Here is a 14,695-nt window from a genome sequence, read left to right as displayed (position 1 = left end):
TATTCTCATGCCCAGTGTAAATAGAGTCCTTCAAATCCCACATCCTCTATTCCATCGACATAGCACATACCCCTCTCCAGTGTCTGACATCACACCTGGGCTCTTCTCTGGACCTCTGCTGACCTTTTACCAGGTCAGCCAACTGATCCCATCCAACTGGAGTGTAACTCAGCTTTTTCTGGAAGGAATTCCCCAAGCATTTCTGCTGGGCGATCATCCTTACCAAGGGAACACCTATCACTCCCCCTGTAGCCTTCACCTTTTCCAGCTGTCTGGTGTGCAGACATTCTGAGGAGCAATCCAGACCAGTGACAGCTTGTATGGATACCTCAAAATGCTATGCTTTGCTGTTGTGGCTCCCAAGCTGGGCTGCTCACAAAGAGCATGCAGGTCACACCCTGAGTGTCTGTGTATAGCCCTGTTCCAGCAACTCTAACCCCAGGAGTCTGTCAGCAACACATCAGCCACACCTGGGCTTCCAGAAGCCGTGGTTACTACTTGCAGGGTGACCCCAACAAACTCCCAGTCCCAAATTTTCCCCATACATTAGTTCTGCACTGTCCTGTGCAGTTCAGATCTTAGAAGTCCATTGCTCCTGTAAGGCTCAATATGCAACAGTTTGCTATTTTAACTAGAGTTATCAAACAGTTCAGTTTAAATACAATACTGGATTGGTTTTGATTTAAAAAATAAAACAAGTTTATTTAACTACAAAGAGATATATTTTGAGTATAGTATAAGGTATTATAGTCAGAAATGCTTACAAGAGAAATAAAGATAAAACACTCTCGAGTAGCTAAGGCCTGTCTACGCTGTGGGGTGGCAGATTGATCTAAGTTACTCAACTTCAGCTACGTGAATAACATAGCTGAAGTCGATGTACTTAGATCGACTTACCTTGGTGTCTTCACTGCTGTGAGTCAACTGCTGCTGCTCCCCCATCAACTCTGCTTGCGCTTCTTGCAGAGTTGGAGTATAGGAGTCGACAGGAGAGCATTCAGGGTCGATTTATCACATCTAGACTAGACTCGATAAATCGACCCCCGCTGGATCGATCATTGCCTGCCAATCCGGCGGGTAGTGAAGACATACCCTAAAACTTAAATTAGACTTGGTTCAAGGTAAAATCTTTACCACATGTTGCCAGCAACATTACTGAACAAATTTTCATGTCAGGATCCCTTCCAAAGTCAAAAGTCTTGGTTCCTTTGTCTTCTTAGGTGAAAGAGAATTCCTCTTGCTGTCCCAAGGACCCTATTTACTACTTGTATGGAAATTGAGGTAAACACACATTTCTTTGGTTAGGACAGACTTGTTTAACATCTTCTGCCAAGTCTTTGTAGTCAGGACTATGTGGGTTTGAACACATGCTAACATCATCATCCAGGGGGATTCATAACTTTATATATAACGTTGCTACACACATTTCACCATGGTATTATTGACCAGTGAGTTATTAGTTTTCAAATAATACCTCACAAGGCATACTTTTGTGTAAATACTATTAGAATAGTGTGTAGGGTGTGAATACAGGGTTGCATTCGGTCCCTGTACCCCTTCAACTGCTTCCCTGCCTTCAGCCCTCTCCGGCCCTCAGCTCCAGCTCTCCAACTGGGAAACCAGCAGGCACCTCCTTTGTTGCTCTCTTGCCTTCAACTTTCCCCAGCCCTCAAACCGTGGCTCTCTGGCTTGAGGTGGTCAGCCAGGAAACCCTCGCTGCTGTCCTGCCTGCAGCCTTCTCTGGTCCTCTGGCTCCAGCTCTCTAGTGTAGTGTGGAGACATCAGCAAGTAATTTCCTCCCCACTGCTCCCCTTCCTACAGCCCTCTCTGACCCCTGACTTTGGCTCTACAACTTGGAAGCAAGCAGGTAACTCCCTCTGCTGTTCTCCTGCCTTCAGCATGCCCCCCAGGAACCACCTCCATCTTCCTTCACAGACTTCCTATAGTCTGCTTATCTCTGGCAGCTCTCATATGCCCTTTTCTTGACGCTGTTCATTGACTTCCCTCCTCTAGGGCCCCAGTGCCTTCTTTTAACCCTAGATGGGATCAACCAACCAGTTACAGGTACACTGGCCTCTTCTCTCAAATGGACAGTGCCACCCTGTGACAAGGTTATAAGCTCTTTGGGACATAGACCATTTTTTGGTGTACATTCATACAACGCCTAGCACAGTTGGGCCCCAGCACTGATATTGGCCTCTAAATGCTACAGCAATACAAATGAATAACAACCAGCATTGCCATGTACTAAATAATCTATAGATAGATAGAGATAGATATTATAGAAAGATAGAGTCCTCCTCTAACTGGCTTAGCAATACTATCACAACATCTAATATGCATTTCTGGACCACTAGAGATGCACCGGGTTGGATGTTAATCTCAAACCAGTTTTAGACAGATGTAGCTCCTTCCACTTCCATGGAGGTACTCCTGATTTACACCATCAAGAGAGCAGAATCAGGTCCATATAGTTCTGATTATCCAAGAATTTCAAAACCCTTGTCAAACACTGATTTTGGCCTCATGTCAGACATAATGCACCAAAGAAAACATGCATACAAATTGCACAGTCACCACAGAGCCTGTGATGGATTGTTCTTAATAAGCACAATTTTCTTCTTCAAAGCACTTTACAAACACTCATAGGTTCTGTAACTATAGGTGATGAGGATACTGCCGCACCCCCTGGCTTGAACCCTTTGGCAGGGTTTACAGTTTGGTTCAGTGGCTCTCAGCACACCCATTATGTACATTGTTCCACCACCTCAGCAAATTTACACAAACATGAGGAAACAGAGGCAGACATGCTAAGTGACTAGTCCAAGTTCACAGAAAAGCCTCTATTGGAGGCAGGATTAGAACAAGTGTTTCTAGTTCTTACTTTTTTGCTCACACCATAAGACAACACCACTATTATTGCTTCAGTGTCCCAGAATGTAGAGAGAGTGATAGAACTGCAAAATTCCACAGAAGATATACAGAGCCTGCATGAGCCATCTTGTTCAGTTTTAAATGCCGTTACAGCGTGAGCAGCAAATTTTATCTTCTCGCAACATAAAAAATATGCAACCCCTTGCCTCAAAAAGCAGTAAGGGGATAAAGATATCATGAAATTAATCAAAACCCTAGTGGAATAAAAAGACTAAGTCTGTGCTCTGTACATCTTGTGATAACTAAGTGATATATGTATCTCCTGATAACCATACCTCCTTTGGAGATTTGCAATTTCAGTGGCACTGCACCACATCTCCCTTCGTGAAGCTAGCTGTCCAGGCTTGAGATGTTTTGTACATCTTATGTCTAGAAAATAATTGTGAAATGAAAGAAAAAAATAAAAAGTCAAATCTTTTTCAGCTTTGTGGGTGTATATGTAAATTAACAATTACATATACAAATACATAAAACAGGAAATACAGACCCTTTAGATTTACATAACAGCAGAGTTTGTATTCTCACAACAAGTTTAGTCCCTGGTCCTTCAATAAGATCTATGCTGGTGAACCCTGGCACTCACATGGAGACTCACTGGAGTCAGTGGGGCTCCAGGCAGAAATAGGGTTCTGTCTGCATGGATTCGATTGACAGATCAGGACATTGCCCTTTATGAATTCTTAATATTTTCATTCTATGTCATAGGACAATCTTAGGAATCTGGAAGTCCATGTGCAAGGAACTTTTACATTACACATGCTCTCAACCACCTGAGGATGTCCATGACAAAAAGGAATTCCCAGCTGGTGAGTTCTGCTGGGTTTATAGCCCTTTTGTGCCAGGAAAACCATGTAAGAAGCCCAGAGCAAAATGGAGAATCAAGCCCAGTAAGATCTAAGTCAGTGCAGAATGGCAGCATTTTTACACTCTCCTTGTACATGCATAAGTTACTATGCCAGGTTCAAAGCAGTGGAAGTGCAGGCCCTTCACACTGAAACACACTCACTGTGAGCCTGATCCTGCAACCTTCATAGATCATCAGGGTTGGAAGGGACCTCAAGAGGTCAGATAGTCCAACCCCCTGCTCAAAGCAGGACCAATCCCCGGACAGATTTTTGCCCAAGATCCCTAAATGGCTCCCTCAAGGATTGAATTCACAACCTGGGGTTTAGCAGGCCAATGCTCAAACCACTGACCTATCCCCCCCCCCCCATGTAAAACTGCTCACAAGACAAAATGTGGGGGCTAGTAGGCCCAGGTCAGGAAAGCATCTCCATTCAGAAAAGCACTTAAACATGTGCTTAAATCCCACTGAAGTCAAGTCAAAGCTTAAGTGCTTTCCTGAACTGGGTCCTTAGGCACAACCAATTTTTCTCTGGTAGTTAGTTTTTCTAGGATCTCTTTCATGACTATCAGGTGTGAAGTAAGATGCTGTATTGTATTCCTAGCTACTGACACTAGGACAATCAATATGCTTCTGTACAAAGCAGGTAGTGACAGGCACGCCTAATGCTGAAGGAAAGGAGGTTTCTATCCTCTCTGTTCAAGCATCACTCACATATCTCAGCCCCAGTTCTAAGCTCATGCTCCCTATTTTTATCTCTCTGGTAGGTTGGTTCTGCAGCTTGTCTTCCCCTTCTTGCCCCCCAAAAAGCCTGCAATCTACTGAGTAGCTCTTTTGCTATAGCTCTATTGTTCTCTTCTTTCTGAGCTCAGATGGCAAATCTTCCATCGTGTCTCTCCTCAGTCTGAAATAAATAAAGCTTAATTAAAGTTCTGAGCAGAATCCCACTTGTCCTCTCCTCACTATCACTTTTTCCTCCGAGCACACAATACAATCCTCCAGGTTCAGTTCAATGTAAAATCATAAAAAAGTGGGTAGCAGCTAGAGTTGAGTAGCTCTGCAGGTCTTTTGTCCTCTGTGATGATGCTTCTCTCTATTATTTCCTTTGCAAGGCCACCCTGGCCTGCAAAGCTTCTGATGGCTTTCATAGAAGACTGGTATATTACATCTTCTCTCTCTCTCTCAGGCTCACTTTTTCTGTAATAAAGAAAGCCGGCTTATAACAAGTGAATTTTCCTTAAAGCTGTCACCACTCTAGCTTACACTTACATTCGGGGAGGGGAAAAACAGTATTGAATGCTGGGAACAAAAAATGAAAACATTCTCATCTAAATAGCTTAACTTTAGCAGCTGAAAACCTGATTTATACATAAAGTTATTGGAAAACTGCTAAATAACACACAGAGATAAGACATTTCAGATTGACTCAGCCTTAACTGTGCAGATCACCTATTTTAGATCCTTCTGTCTCTGTATTTCTAGAGTCATCATCGCTGTAGTATCAGTATAAGATTAAATAATGCATCACAGCCATCCAAGTAAGGCTTTGTCTCTGGCTCTCATGCAGCAGGGTGGAACCTGGTGAGGAAATAATCTGGGGCAAGGGAGGGGGAACCTCAGAATATAATCGATACCTGAAATATCAGTCAGATGCCTTCAGCAAAACACCTAATTTGCTATTTTCTCCAGATACTGTGTACACACATGACGGGGCCAGATCATCAGCTAGTGTAAATTAACACTGCTGTATGTAAATGAATAGAACTACTCATGTGCTTAATTATTTCACTGGGTTGACGTCAGAAGACTCTTCACCTTGCACAATAGAGTCCTAAATGTGTTATCCACTAAATATATCAGCAAAATCTTGATTCCAACCCCTCCTCATATGAAATTTGGGAGATGGATGGGATCAAATCAGGTCCATATTTTGAAAAAAGTTCTCTGTGATATAGTTCTATATAGTATAGATCAGTACAACAGGATTCATCGAAAACCCCGGATCAAGACCACACTTCAACTTGGAATGTTTGAAATCTGATGGCAACTTGGGCCCTTTCTCTACATATTTATACTTTTAAAGTAAATAAAAGCATGCTAATCAGAGCCATGCTAGAAATTAACTTTAAAATTCTTTTATTTTATTTTGTCAGAATCACTGTCTCTTATCACTCTCTCATCACATTGCTTATACCTGGGAAAAATTCTGGATGCTTGATATTTAAAATAAATCAGAAAAAACAGTAAGAAGATACAATTCCCTAATGGATCAGCTTGTCATTTTTCCCCCCTCTTCTCTGCCTGAGACATACAGCTGGAACTTTGCTGCATTATCAAAAAATTAAATCAAAAATTAAAACATCAGGGAGTCCGAATGTCTGGTTCCAGTGACACAACACTTAGTCAATATCTATCTTCTCAGTCTGCTAGCAGAGCTAGCATTTTACTGCAACATTTAATAGTTTCAGTGTTAAGTTACATTTGAAGTATAAAAAGACCCATACAACAAGGCATCATTGTAAAGTGAGCTTTGTGCCTCTCTAACTTCAATTACATACCAATCAATTAGGACATCAATAACCAAATAAATAATATATTAATAATATATTTTCTTCAGCAACATTACTTAATAGTTTGGGAATTTCACGATGGCTTAAAAAAAAATTTAAGGCACCAAAAAGAAAAGAAAAGGCCCTAGCGATTGTATCAAATCAAATGGAACAAATAACAATAGATTGCTTTTAATTAAAAATGTTATATCTCACAAGGAAATGATCACATAAATGTGGCTGTATACATAACATTGTGTTCTAGTTTGTAGCTCGGACAATCAGGGTTTAGACATCCCAAGCCATAGATGACTGGTGCCTCTCCATACAGCTAAAGAGGAGGACACATGACCATCCCACGTCTCCCCTGCCCAGTGACCTCTCCCGCTATGTGCCCAGCCTGGGGCCACAGCACTCTCCCAACTCTACATTACCTGATGTGGGGAGAGGCTCTCTGTCCTCTTTTCCCTGTGCCTCTCCCCTGACACGTTTGGCTGCTGGGTGTGGAGTTGGATGGAGCCACTTCTTCCTGAAAGAACCTGGCTGGGAGGTGAGTGCATGTGCGTGTGCACGTGCGTGTGTGTGCGCGCGCGCTCAGAAAACAACATGTTCACAGCCCTGGAGACCCAAGTCCTAAATCTGTCCACAGACACAGCATGGAAAACCATAGCCCAGCCTTCCCTATGCATATGCCTCAAACTTTTTGGGACAGAAACAGCGTCCCAGTAAAGCCTTCTCTACACTGGAACTCTCCCCCTAAGCATCCTACCATTGGTTGCAGCCCCAAGCAGAGATAGTAGTTTGTCTGTACTAAATGCACATCAACAGTCCATTAATCAATATGTCATCTAGCACTGCCCGGATCATGAATATCAGTGGACAGGCTACCATAGCACTACATATTTACTACCACAAGTGGGACTGTTAGGGAGCAAATAGGTTAGTAATTAAATGAGCCTGTGCATAGGAGGAGAATTCAGTCTCCAATCCCATTTAATTTGGGGCTTCTGCTGAGAATACCAAGAGGGGTTTCAATGCTTGACTTTGTGGCTTGATTATTTGTTAACTACAAACTGTACTGTATCACCAACTCATTTAACAAAAAGGCTTCTGAGCATACATCAGATAGATGGTAATTTTCCAGTCACTTCCAAGCCAAGTCAGAACTGTATGCATTTTCTAGAGGTGAAGGACATCTTATTTACCAACCATGTGAAGTATCTTGCCACCATGCAACATAAAACACATGCACACGTGTAAATGCACACACACACACGTTTTTAGCATCCATGTGCTTTACTAAATCACCATCCAAGGTTTACTATGGAAGAAAGATGGTTTAATGATTGGCACACTGGACTGAGATCTAGACGATGTGGTTTACAGGCTCAAGCAAGTCACTTACAGTTTCTCCTTGCCTCATTTCCTCATTTGTGAAATGGGGGGAAATGATCCTCATAGTTGACACAGGGATGACACCACTATGTAGGTGCAAGGTCTGCCTTTCCTTTAACCCAGCATTTTATCACCATAACCAGGAAAAAACAACAATAAAAAAAAATGGAAAATAAGTTCTTTGTCTCACGATGGGTGCATTGGGGTGTATGATTCCAAGTTCACCTAGACATACCAGCTGGTCGAGCTAGCACACTAAAAATAGCTGAGTACCTGGGGTAGAATGGGCAGTGGCTTGGGCTAGTTGCCTAGAGTACATACCCACACAGACTCCACAGGTATGGACTCAGGCAGCTAACCTGAGCTACCACCTATGCTACCTCGGCTACACTCCTATTTGTTGCATGCTAGCTTGAACAGAGCCAGAGTGGCTATGTCTGCATGAGCTGGCAATGACACAACCTACTCAAATGTACATGTACTATAAGTTCTCTCTGGAGTCGTAGTGCGTTAAATGCAGCACTCCAAACTCCCAGTGAAGTGGTGCAAGTAAGGAGAGTGAGAACTGGTCCTGTACCCCACAACAGAGCATGATCTAGATTGAATTTCAGACTTAAACTGTACATTTCTGGCCTCTTGTGATTATTTAAATACAGAGGGGTTTTTTCTCCTATTATTTGGAAGTAATGCAGTTTTTAGTAAAATATGAACCAGCAATCCATCTAGCAACATCTCAGCTAGAATTTCTAAACCAGGGAATAATAGAAAACGTATTTACCTTCAAATGCCCTAAACACATTAAAATGCACATACATACAGTCTGATTGATTTCAGCGGGCATCACTCCAAAAGACTTAAAGGAAAGGGTGTGTGGAAGTCCATCGGACAGACCTCATTTGCATTTAAATGTATATTTGCAAAAAGAGTGTAAAACACTGGATTCTTGATAAAGTTGTTATCTATGATTTTGCATGAGAGCATAAAAACAAGAAAAAAAAAGAAAAGGACATGCCTTATATTCCCGCCTGTACAGTAATGGAAGAGGTACATTTCCTACATATACTTGCATGTAGGTCAGGAAAAAATAATATTGCATAGCACTTATATAGCTCATTATAGTTCATATCACAGTTCATTAACTATTCACTAAACTTCACCACACTCTTCTCTCTGTGGAGAATGGCAATGGAAGTTATGTCTGCAGCAGGCAGGGATGTACAGAGTCCCTTTGCCTCGGTTCTTCACAGCTTGCCTGCTAGCATATTGGAAATGATGCATTTCCACTAAATTGGGAACTCTGGTGGCTCCCTCCAGTCTATTAATGGATTTGCCACTCACTCAATATAACAGTCCCTGGGAGGGTTACCTTTGAAATCTGTTTTCTTCAAAATTGTTTTCCTCTGACATGTACACACATGTTATTGAAAGGGTCTCCCTGGGTATTGGGCTGATGGCTATGACCATTTGCTTTGAAGAATAACATGCTGTACTAGAATTATATGGACTTTGCAAACAAATATAAGTGGTGTGGAGGAGAAGAAATTGGTCAAATTTGTGACTATCAGCCTTCAAAATGACACTTTCCAATAAAAAGAGACTAAGATTTCTTGTTTTGTTTTACAGGCAGGGTAGCAGAGAGGACAGGAAATGAATTATTCAGGTCTTTAATAGTATCCAGTACATTTTAAAAGAAAGCTGATCTGCTTACAATGTTCAAGATCTCACATGGGAAACCAATCAGATGTCCCTAAAATAGCACTTTTCCCCTTTAAATTTGTGAAACCATATTGTGTTATGTCTTCTTATCAGAACACATGGCCATTTATTTATAGCACATTCTCAGTATACATTTGGCCTAAGTGGGACATCAACCCCTCTTACTTCCTTTTCTGATAGTGATTGGGAGAAAGCTGACCTTTTATAGGATTTTTTCCAATGTTTTTCAAGAAAAAAAAATTATGCTTTGGTCTTCATACCTATTACAGGCCATTTGTTTTTTTATGGCTCATTTATTTTTGGTGTTACTTTGCCATTTACAGAAATATGAAGTATTAAATATTATGTTTTTTCCTCTTTTTTCAATCAGTTCTTCTCAGTCTTTTGATTGTCCTGTGGACACTCACTTTAAAGTTTTCAGTCCCCAAGACCTAAAGGTCAATGAGTTTCCTTGCCTACAAATGCATGTGAAAATCAGATGATTGCATGTGTAAATGGTTTAAATACACCATCACCCAATCAGCATTGAAATCATGGCAAATGTGAAAACAGAATGCACATGGAACCCTGCTCCCCCCATCTTCCCCTTTTCTGATAATTTGGCAGGTTTATTGCCTTAATCTCATATGACCTGACTCAATGCCCATTGAAATCAATAGAAAGATTCCCATCAATAACAGTGAGCTCTGGATCAGGTTCATTGCACATATGACTAAGATTTTCATAACGATACATTGGCAGACAGTGCTGCACAAATAAACAACAACAAAAACCCATCACACTTTTGGTCCCACTTGAAGAGAGAGCTCTGTGTTTGTTAAAATTATTTAACTCTATTTTCTTCAAAAGTCAGAAAGTGCGTCTTGCTAATATCCTTTGCTGGGTTTTTGAAGCTTGCTAAGCAACCATTCTACTGTTACACTGCCTGTCTAGTTTCAATGCTGCAAAGCCAAAGACTGACCAAACTGCTACAGCTCAGCCTACCTAATGCTTCTTGCTGCGTACATCACTGTCTGCCTGTTAGTCAGCGTGGGGGTTTTGTTGCTTTTTCTGTAAGAAAGCATTGCCTTGAGAAAATTCAACCCAGATAAAGGAATAACCAGCCCTCGAGGCCATACTCTGATACCCCTGTTCAAGTGTATTATAGCCTGAAAATAATAGGACTGTTCAGAGAATGAGGTACTACTCTGTGTGAGTAAAGAAATATGATTCTGGCCCTTTATTAGAAGAAAGCTTCCTGCTTTCCTCAAGGCATTTCTTCCTTCTTCTGCTTCTTCATGGTGCCATAACAACAACAGCCTCACTGCGTTGAGGTGTTCTGTCTTCCCAACAATTAAAAAAATTGCAGAGGGGTTGGAAATTAATTACTTACCATATTCAGCAGGCCCTCATTTAGCTCATTATATGTTTGTGTATGAATATTTTATATACATTCATCACTGGAAGTTATCACAGTAAAACACATATTGATCTCGGATCTTTATCTTGGGTGGGTTTTTATTTCAGAATTTTTGGGGGGTGAGTGGGAGGGGAGGCACTGTTTCCCGGAAGTTCCATACAGACTATGAATAATCCTTAATATTCAACTCCTCTGAGGACAAATTCTTTGGCCTGCATTACATGAAAGCAAAGGGGGAGAGTGGCTCCAGCATGTTGACATTTAGTTTCCTGTAATATTGTGCTCTATCAAAGAGCATCAAAATAATATTTATGCTCAGGTTTCAAATAAAAACTTCAGCTGACATTTGATTGCCTATCAGGTGATCTTTCATTTTGAAAATATCCCAATTTATTACACAATGTAAAAAATGTTCTTGCCAGGTTCCCTGTGTAGAGGTCTTATTGGTTTGGTTTAACTAGGATTGAAGGTTAACTTATTTGTGTTTTAACAGTGTAAGACAGTGACTATCAAAGCGGATATGATGAGAATCTCTCTCAGTTCCTAGAATGACCTATACATGGTGATGTATTGCAAGACTGATTGCCTCAATCAGTGCACACAGGATAGACAATGCTCACTGAAGGAGCAGCTATCCAGTACTTCCTTTTATCCTCCTTGTTCAATGTATGCTTCTATGCTTTATTTAAAGCACACTGTTCAGTCCCATCTCTGAGTACAGAATTATTCATTTCCTCTGAGTCCTTCACAAATAATGATTCTATCACAACATCCCCTGTGAAATAAGAATGTCTTATGTCCATTTTACGGATGGAGAACTGACAGAGACATTAACATCAAAAGTGTACACTGATTTTGGCAGCCCAAGATGCCAATGACCTGATATTTTCCAAAGTACTTAGCACTACATAGCATTTCATATATTCAAAGCACAGCTCCCACTGACTTCAGTTGCAGCTGTGAGTGCTCAGCACTTCTGAAAATCAGACTCCACAGTTCCAAGTCAGACATCTGACAAATAAGTAACACACACTTAGTGCCATCTGTGAAAAGTTTAAGTGACTTGACGAGCTATTTGCTGACAGCAGAGAAATGCTGAGACAGGAATCTCAGTTTGTATTCCAGGTCATAAGGGAGTGTGCTCTAGTGGTTACACACCCTTCTGCCCTCATCTCCCTTCCTTTGGAGCTTCATCTCAGCCTCTCCCACTACCCAGTCTCCCCTCAGCTTCTTGTACCAGCCCTAGTAGTCCCCCCCAAGTCCCAACCCCGCACCCTTGTCCCAGTCACTGCCTCACCACCCCTTCAATTTCTAAGTTAGGCTGCTTCCTCTTCCTCCTTGCTGCCTGGACACCAGCAAAGGGAACCTTGAAAGCACAGGAGAAAGTCTCCCTGTCCTTAGTTCCTGTGCCTAGTGCCACAGTACAGGAAATAGTCTTTTTTTTAAATTAAATATAAATGCATGATCCAACTTCAGCTCAACCCCGTTTTTGTTTTTTCTTAATTTCATATGTGAATCAAGCCCTATTTGCATTTTTACATACTAATAACACTGTTATACCAACACTTAATATAAATTAAACTGAGGGGAAAAAGAGAAGAGGTGGCCTAGTTGAAACCACTTTTCTTAGCATAAAAACATTACAAATGTAGCGTATTCAAATATGAAATGGTCATAAGGATCCTAGCAACTTGTTACACTGAGTAATTGTAAGAGAAAGCAGAACATAACCAACTTTCCATCTGTTTGGTTCTTTTCACTTAGGATTCAATCCTGGAAGGTACTGAATGCCCTCATCTGCTACAGACCTTGGTGGAAGTTGAGACCACTCCATCCCTCTCAGGAGGTGCCCAGAATCCTGCAGGAGCTTAGTCAACACAGACACTACATGAACTCCCCCCACTCTACCTTTCTTCACATCATTCTCTCTTCCAGACTAATTTACAACTTTGTCCTGTCTTCCTGTGATCATTTATTCAAACCGCACACAGCACTTGCTTCTTCCAGTCATCTGAGCAATCAGGAAATCTTTTGACTACAGGTGTGGGTTGTTTTTTCTTTGCTAGGCACACACACAGGAATCTGTCCCACTCTGTATTTGCACACAAAAGGTATATTTTTAGATCAATATCTTTGAAACTGGGCAAAAAAAGTAATAATTAGGCACCTACAGAAAAAGCCAGGTTTTCAGATGTTGAGAACCAACTCCTATTGAAGCCAATGTCAGCTGCAGAGGTGCCTAAATGTGGATTTAGGTACCTAACTTTAGGAACCAAAGTGTGAAAATGTTGGCCCATAGCACCTGTTATTTTCCTCATCAGCAAGGATGAATTCAATAGTAAATGCAGCACCATAGCTCATAACTCAGTGTCCATCCTTCAGAACCATCTCAGCCCCTTATTCCCTAGTCAGCTTGTTCCTGTGGTTTTCTCACAGTGCTGTAGCTGTTAATTGCACATTTCCCTCGCCTTCAACACATCTTTTGCCTGATTTTCAGAGGCAATGAGAATATGCAGTTTCCATTGACCTCAGATGGAGTCACGGGTGCTCTGAAAAACAAGGCCTAGATACGTCAATAAGACTCTGTGTCCAGCCTGAAACATTATGTAGGGATTATCCCAAACCACCTTTCAGCTAGCGGCCAATACATCTACATATGTGAGTGAGATACAAGTGAGCTTTTTACAGCTCAAAAGCCTCTCACTCCATCCTACATCACTACCTTTGAGAAAAAAGGTGCTGTCAACTCCTTGTCATACAAGACAGAAGTAGTAATTGTTTTCCACACTTCTCACTAAAGTGACCAAGCACTTGACTACAGTGAAGGCCTCATGTCATCTCCCTACAGCAGTATGAAGAGCACATGTCAGGCAGCTATGTTCCCCTCTCCGTCTCAAGATAGAGAGGCAGTCCCTCAATGTGAAAGGGACAACAGAAATTGCACAGAAGAGCACAAAGATAGGATTGCTTCTGTTAGTCTTATCCCTCTCAGTGCTGAGTAAGTGATTAACAGAATACTTTGGCTTGCAGGCCCTGGCAACCTCTGTGGGTGAGGTTCCATATAGCTTTCAATAGCTCCCATTTTGGTCAGTGAAAGAAAAATGGCAGCTGCTGCCACAGCAGAGCCAATTGCCACAAGACAGGACGCCGAGGATACGAGACACTTGGGGTGCCCAGTGGCTGGGAATTCATCGCAACTGCAGAGGCATTTGAAAGAATACTCAGGAACCCTCTGAATTTATTGTCGCTGATTTCCAACCTGCTTGAACACTGTGTGTTCCGAAGAGTCACTCAGACTCAACCATTATTATAGTCACATCCCGCTTACGGGAGAATGTGAACAAAAGGACAAAAGATGAAAAGTCTAATAAATAATAGGGTGAAAACTGGAGCACAGAGGAGGAGGGGAGAATAAAAAGCAACTCATAGATGGCAAAAAAAAAAAAAGAAAAGAGGAGCAGAGAAAGGGAGGAAGAAAACATCTAATGAAAAAACGTAGCACTTGTTCTTCAGGTGACGTGCTGTTCTGTATCACATCAAATCCAGCATACCTGGCACAGGCAGAATCTCACCGCAAGGCTGATCCTTCAGTGGCACAGAGCCAACATAAAGGTTTGACCACCACATATCCACCTTGCCACCAGCACAGATGCAGAAAGGGGGTGGAGCTAGAGAAAAGGGAACATGATCGCAATATCTATATGCCACCCTGACCTTGGGCTGTGATTTTGTCCACTTATAGCCATTAAAAGCTGGCATACTGTATGTTACAGCAGCTCTCATGCTGCTTTAATGTGATACAGGAGGAACCACAAGTATGGAGAAGCACTAGGGTTATGGGAGTGCAAAAGAGAGCTT

The 14,695-nt window shown here is 41.7% G+C and overlaps 1 long non-coding RNA gene across 1 annotated transcript in view; it reads right to left on the bottom strand.

Moving 5' to 3' along the window:
• LOC120371687 overlaps positions 1-14,695 on the bottom strand; it is a 100,647-nt gene that overhangs the window by 27,633 nt on the left and 58,319 nt on the right. Inside the window, exon 4 of the long non-coding RNA XR_005584526.1 lies at positions 3,210-3,303. This is a non-coding gene — a long non-coding RNA (uncharacterized LOC120371687). The remainder of the gene's footprint in view (positions 1-3,209; positions 3,304-14,695) is intronic.

This window comes from Mauremys reevesii, linkage group 9, assembly GCF_016161935.1.
Source record: "Mauremys reevesii isolate NIE-2019 linkage group 9, ASM1616193v1, whole genome shotgun sequence".
Lineage (NCBI taxonomy): Eukaryota > Metazoa > Chordata > Testudines > Geoemydidae > Mauremys > Mauremys reevesii.
The sequence above is the reverse complement of the archived record's forward strand: the minus strand, read 5'-3'. Positions and strand labels throughout refer to the sequence as shown.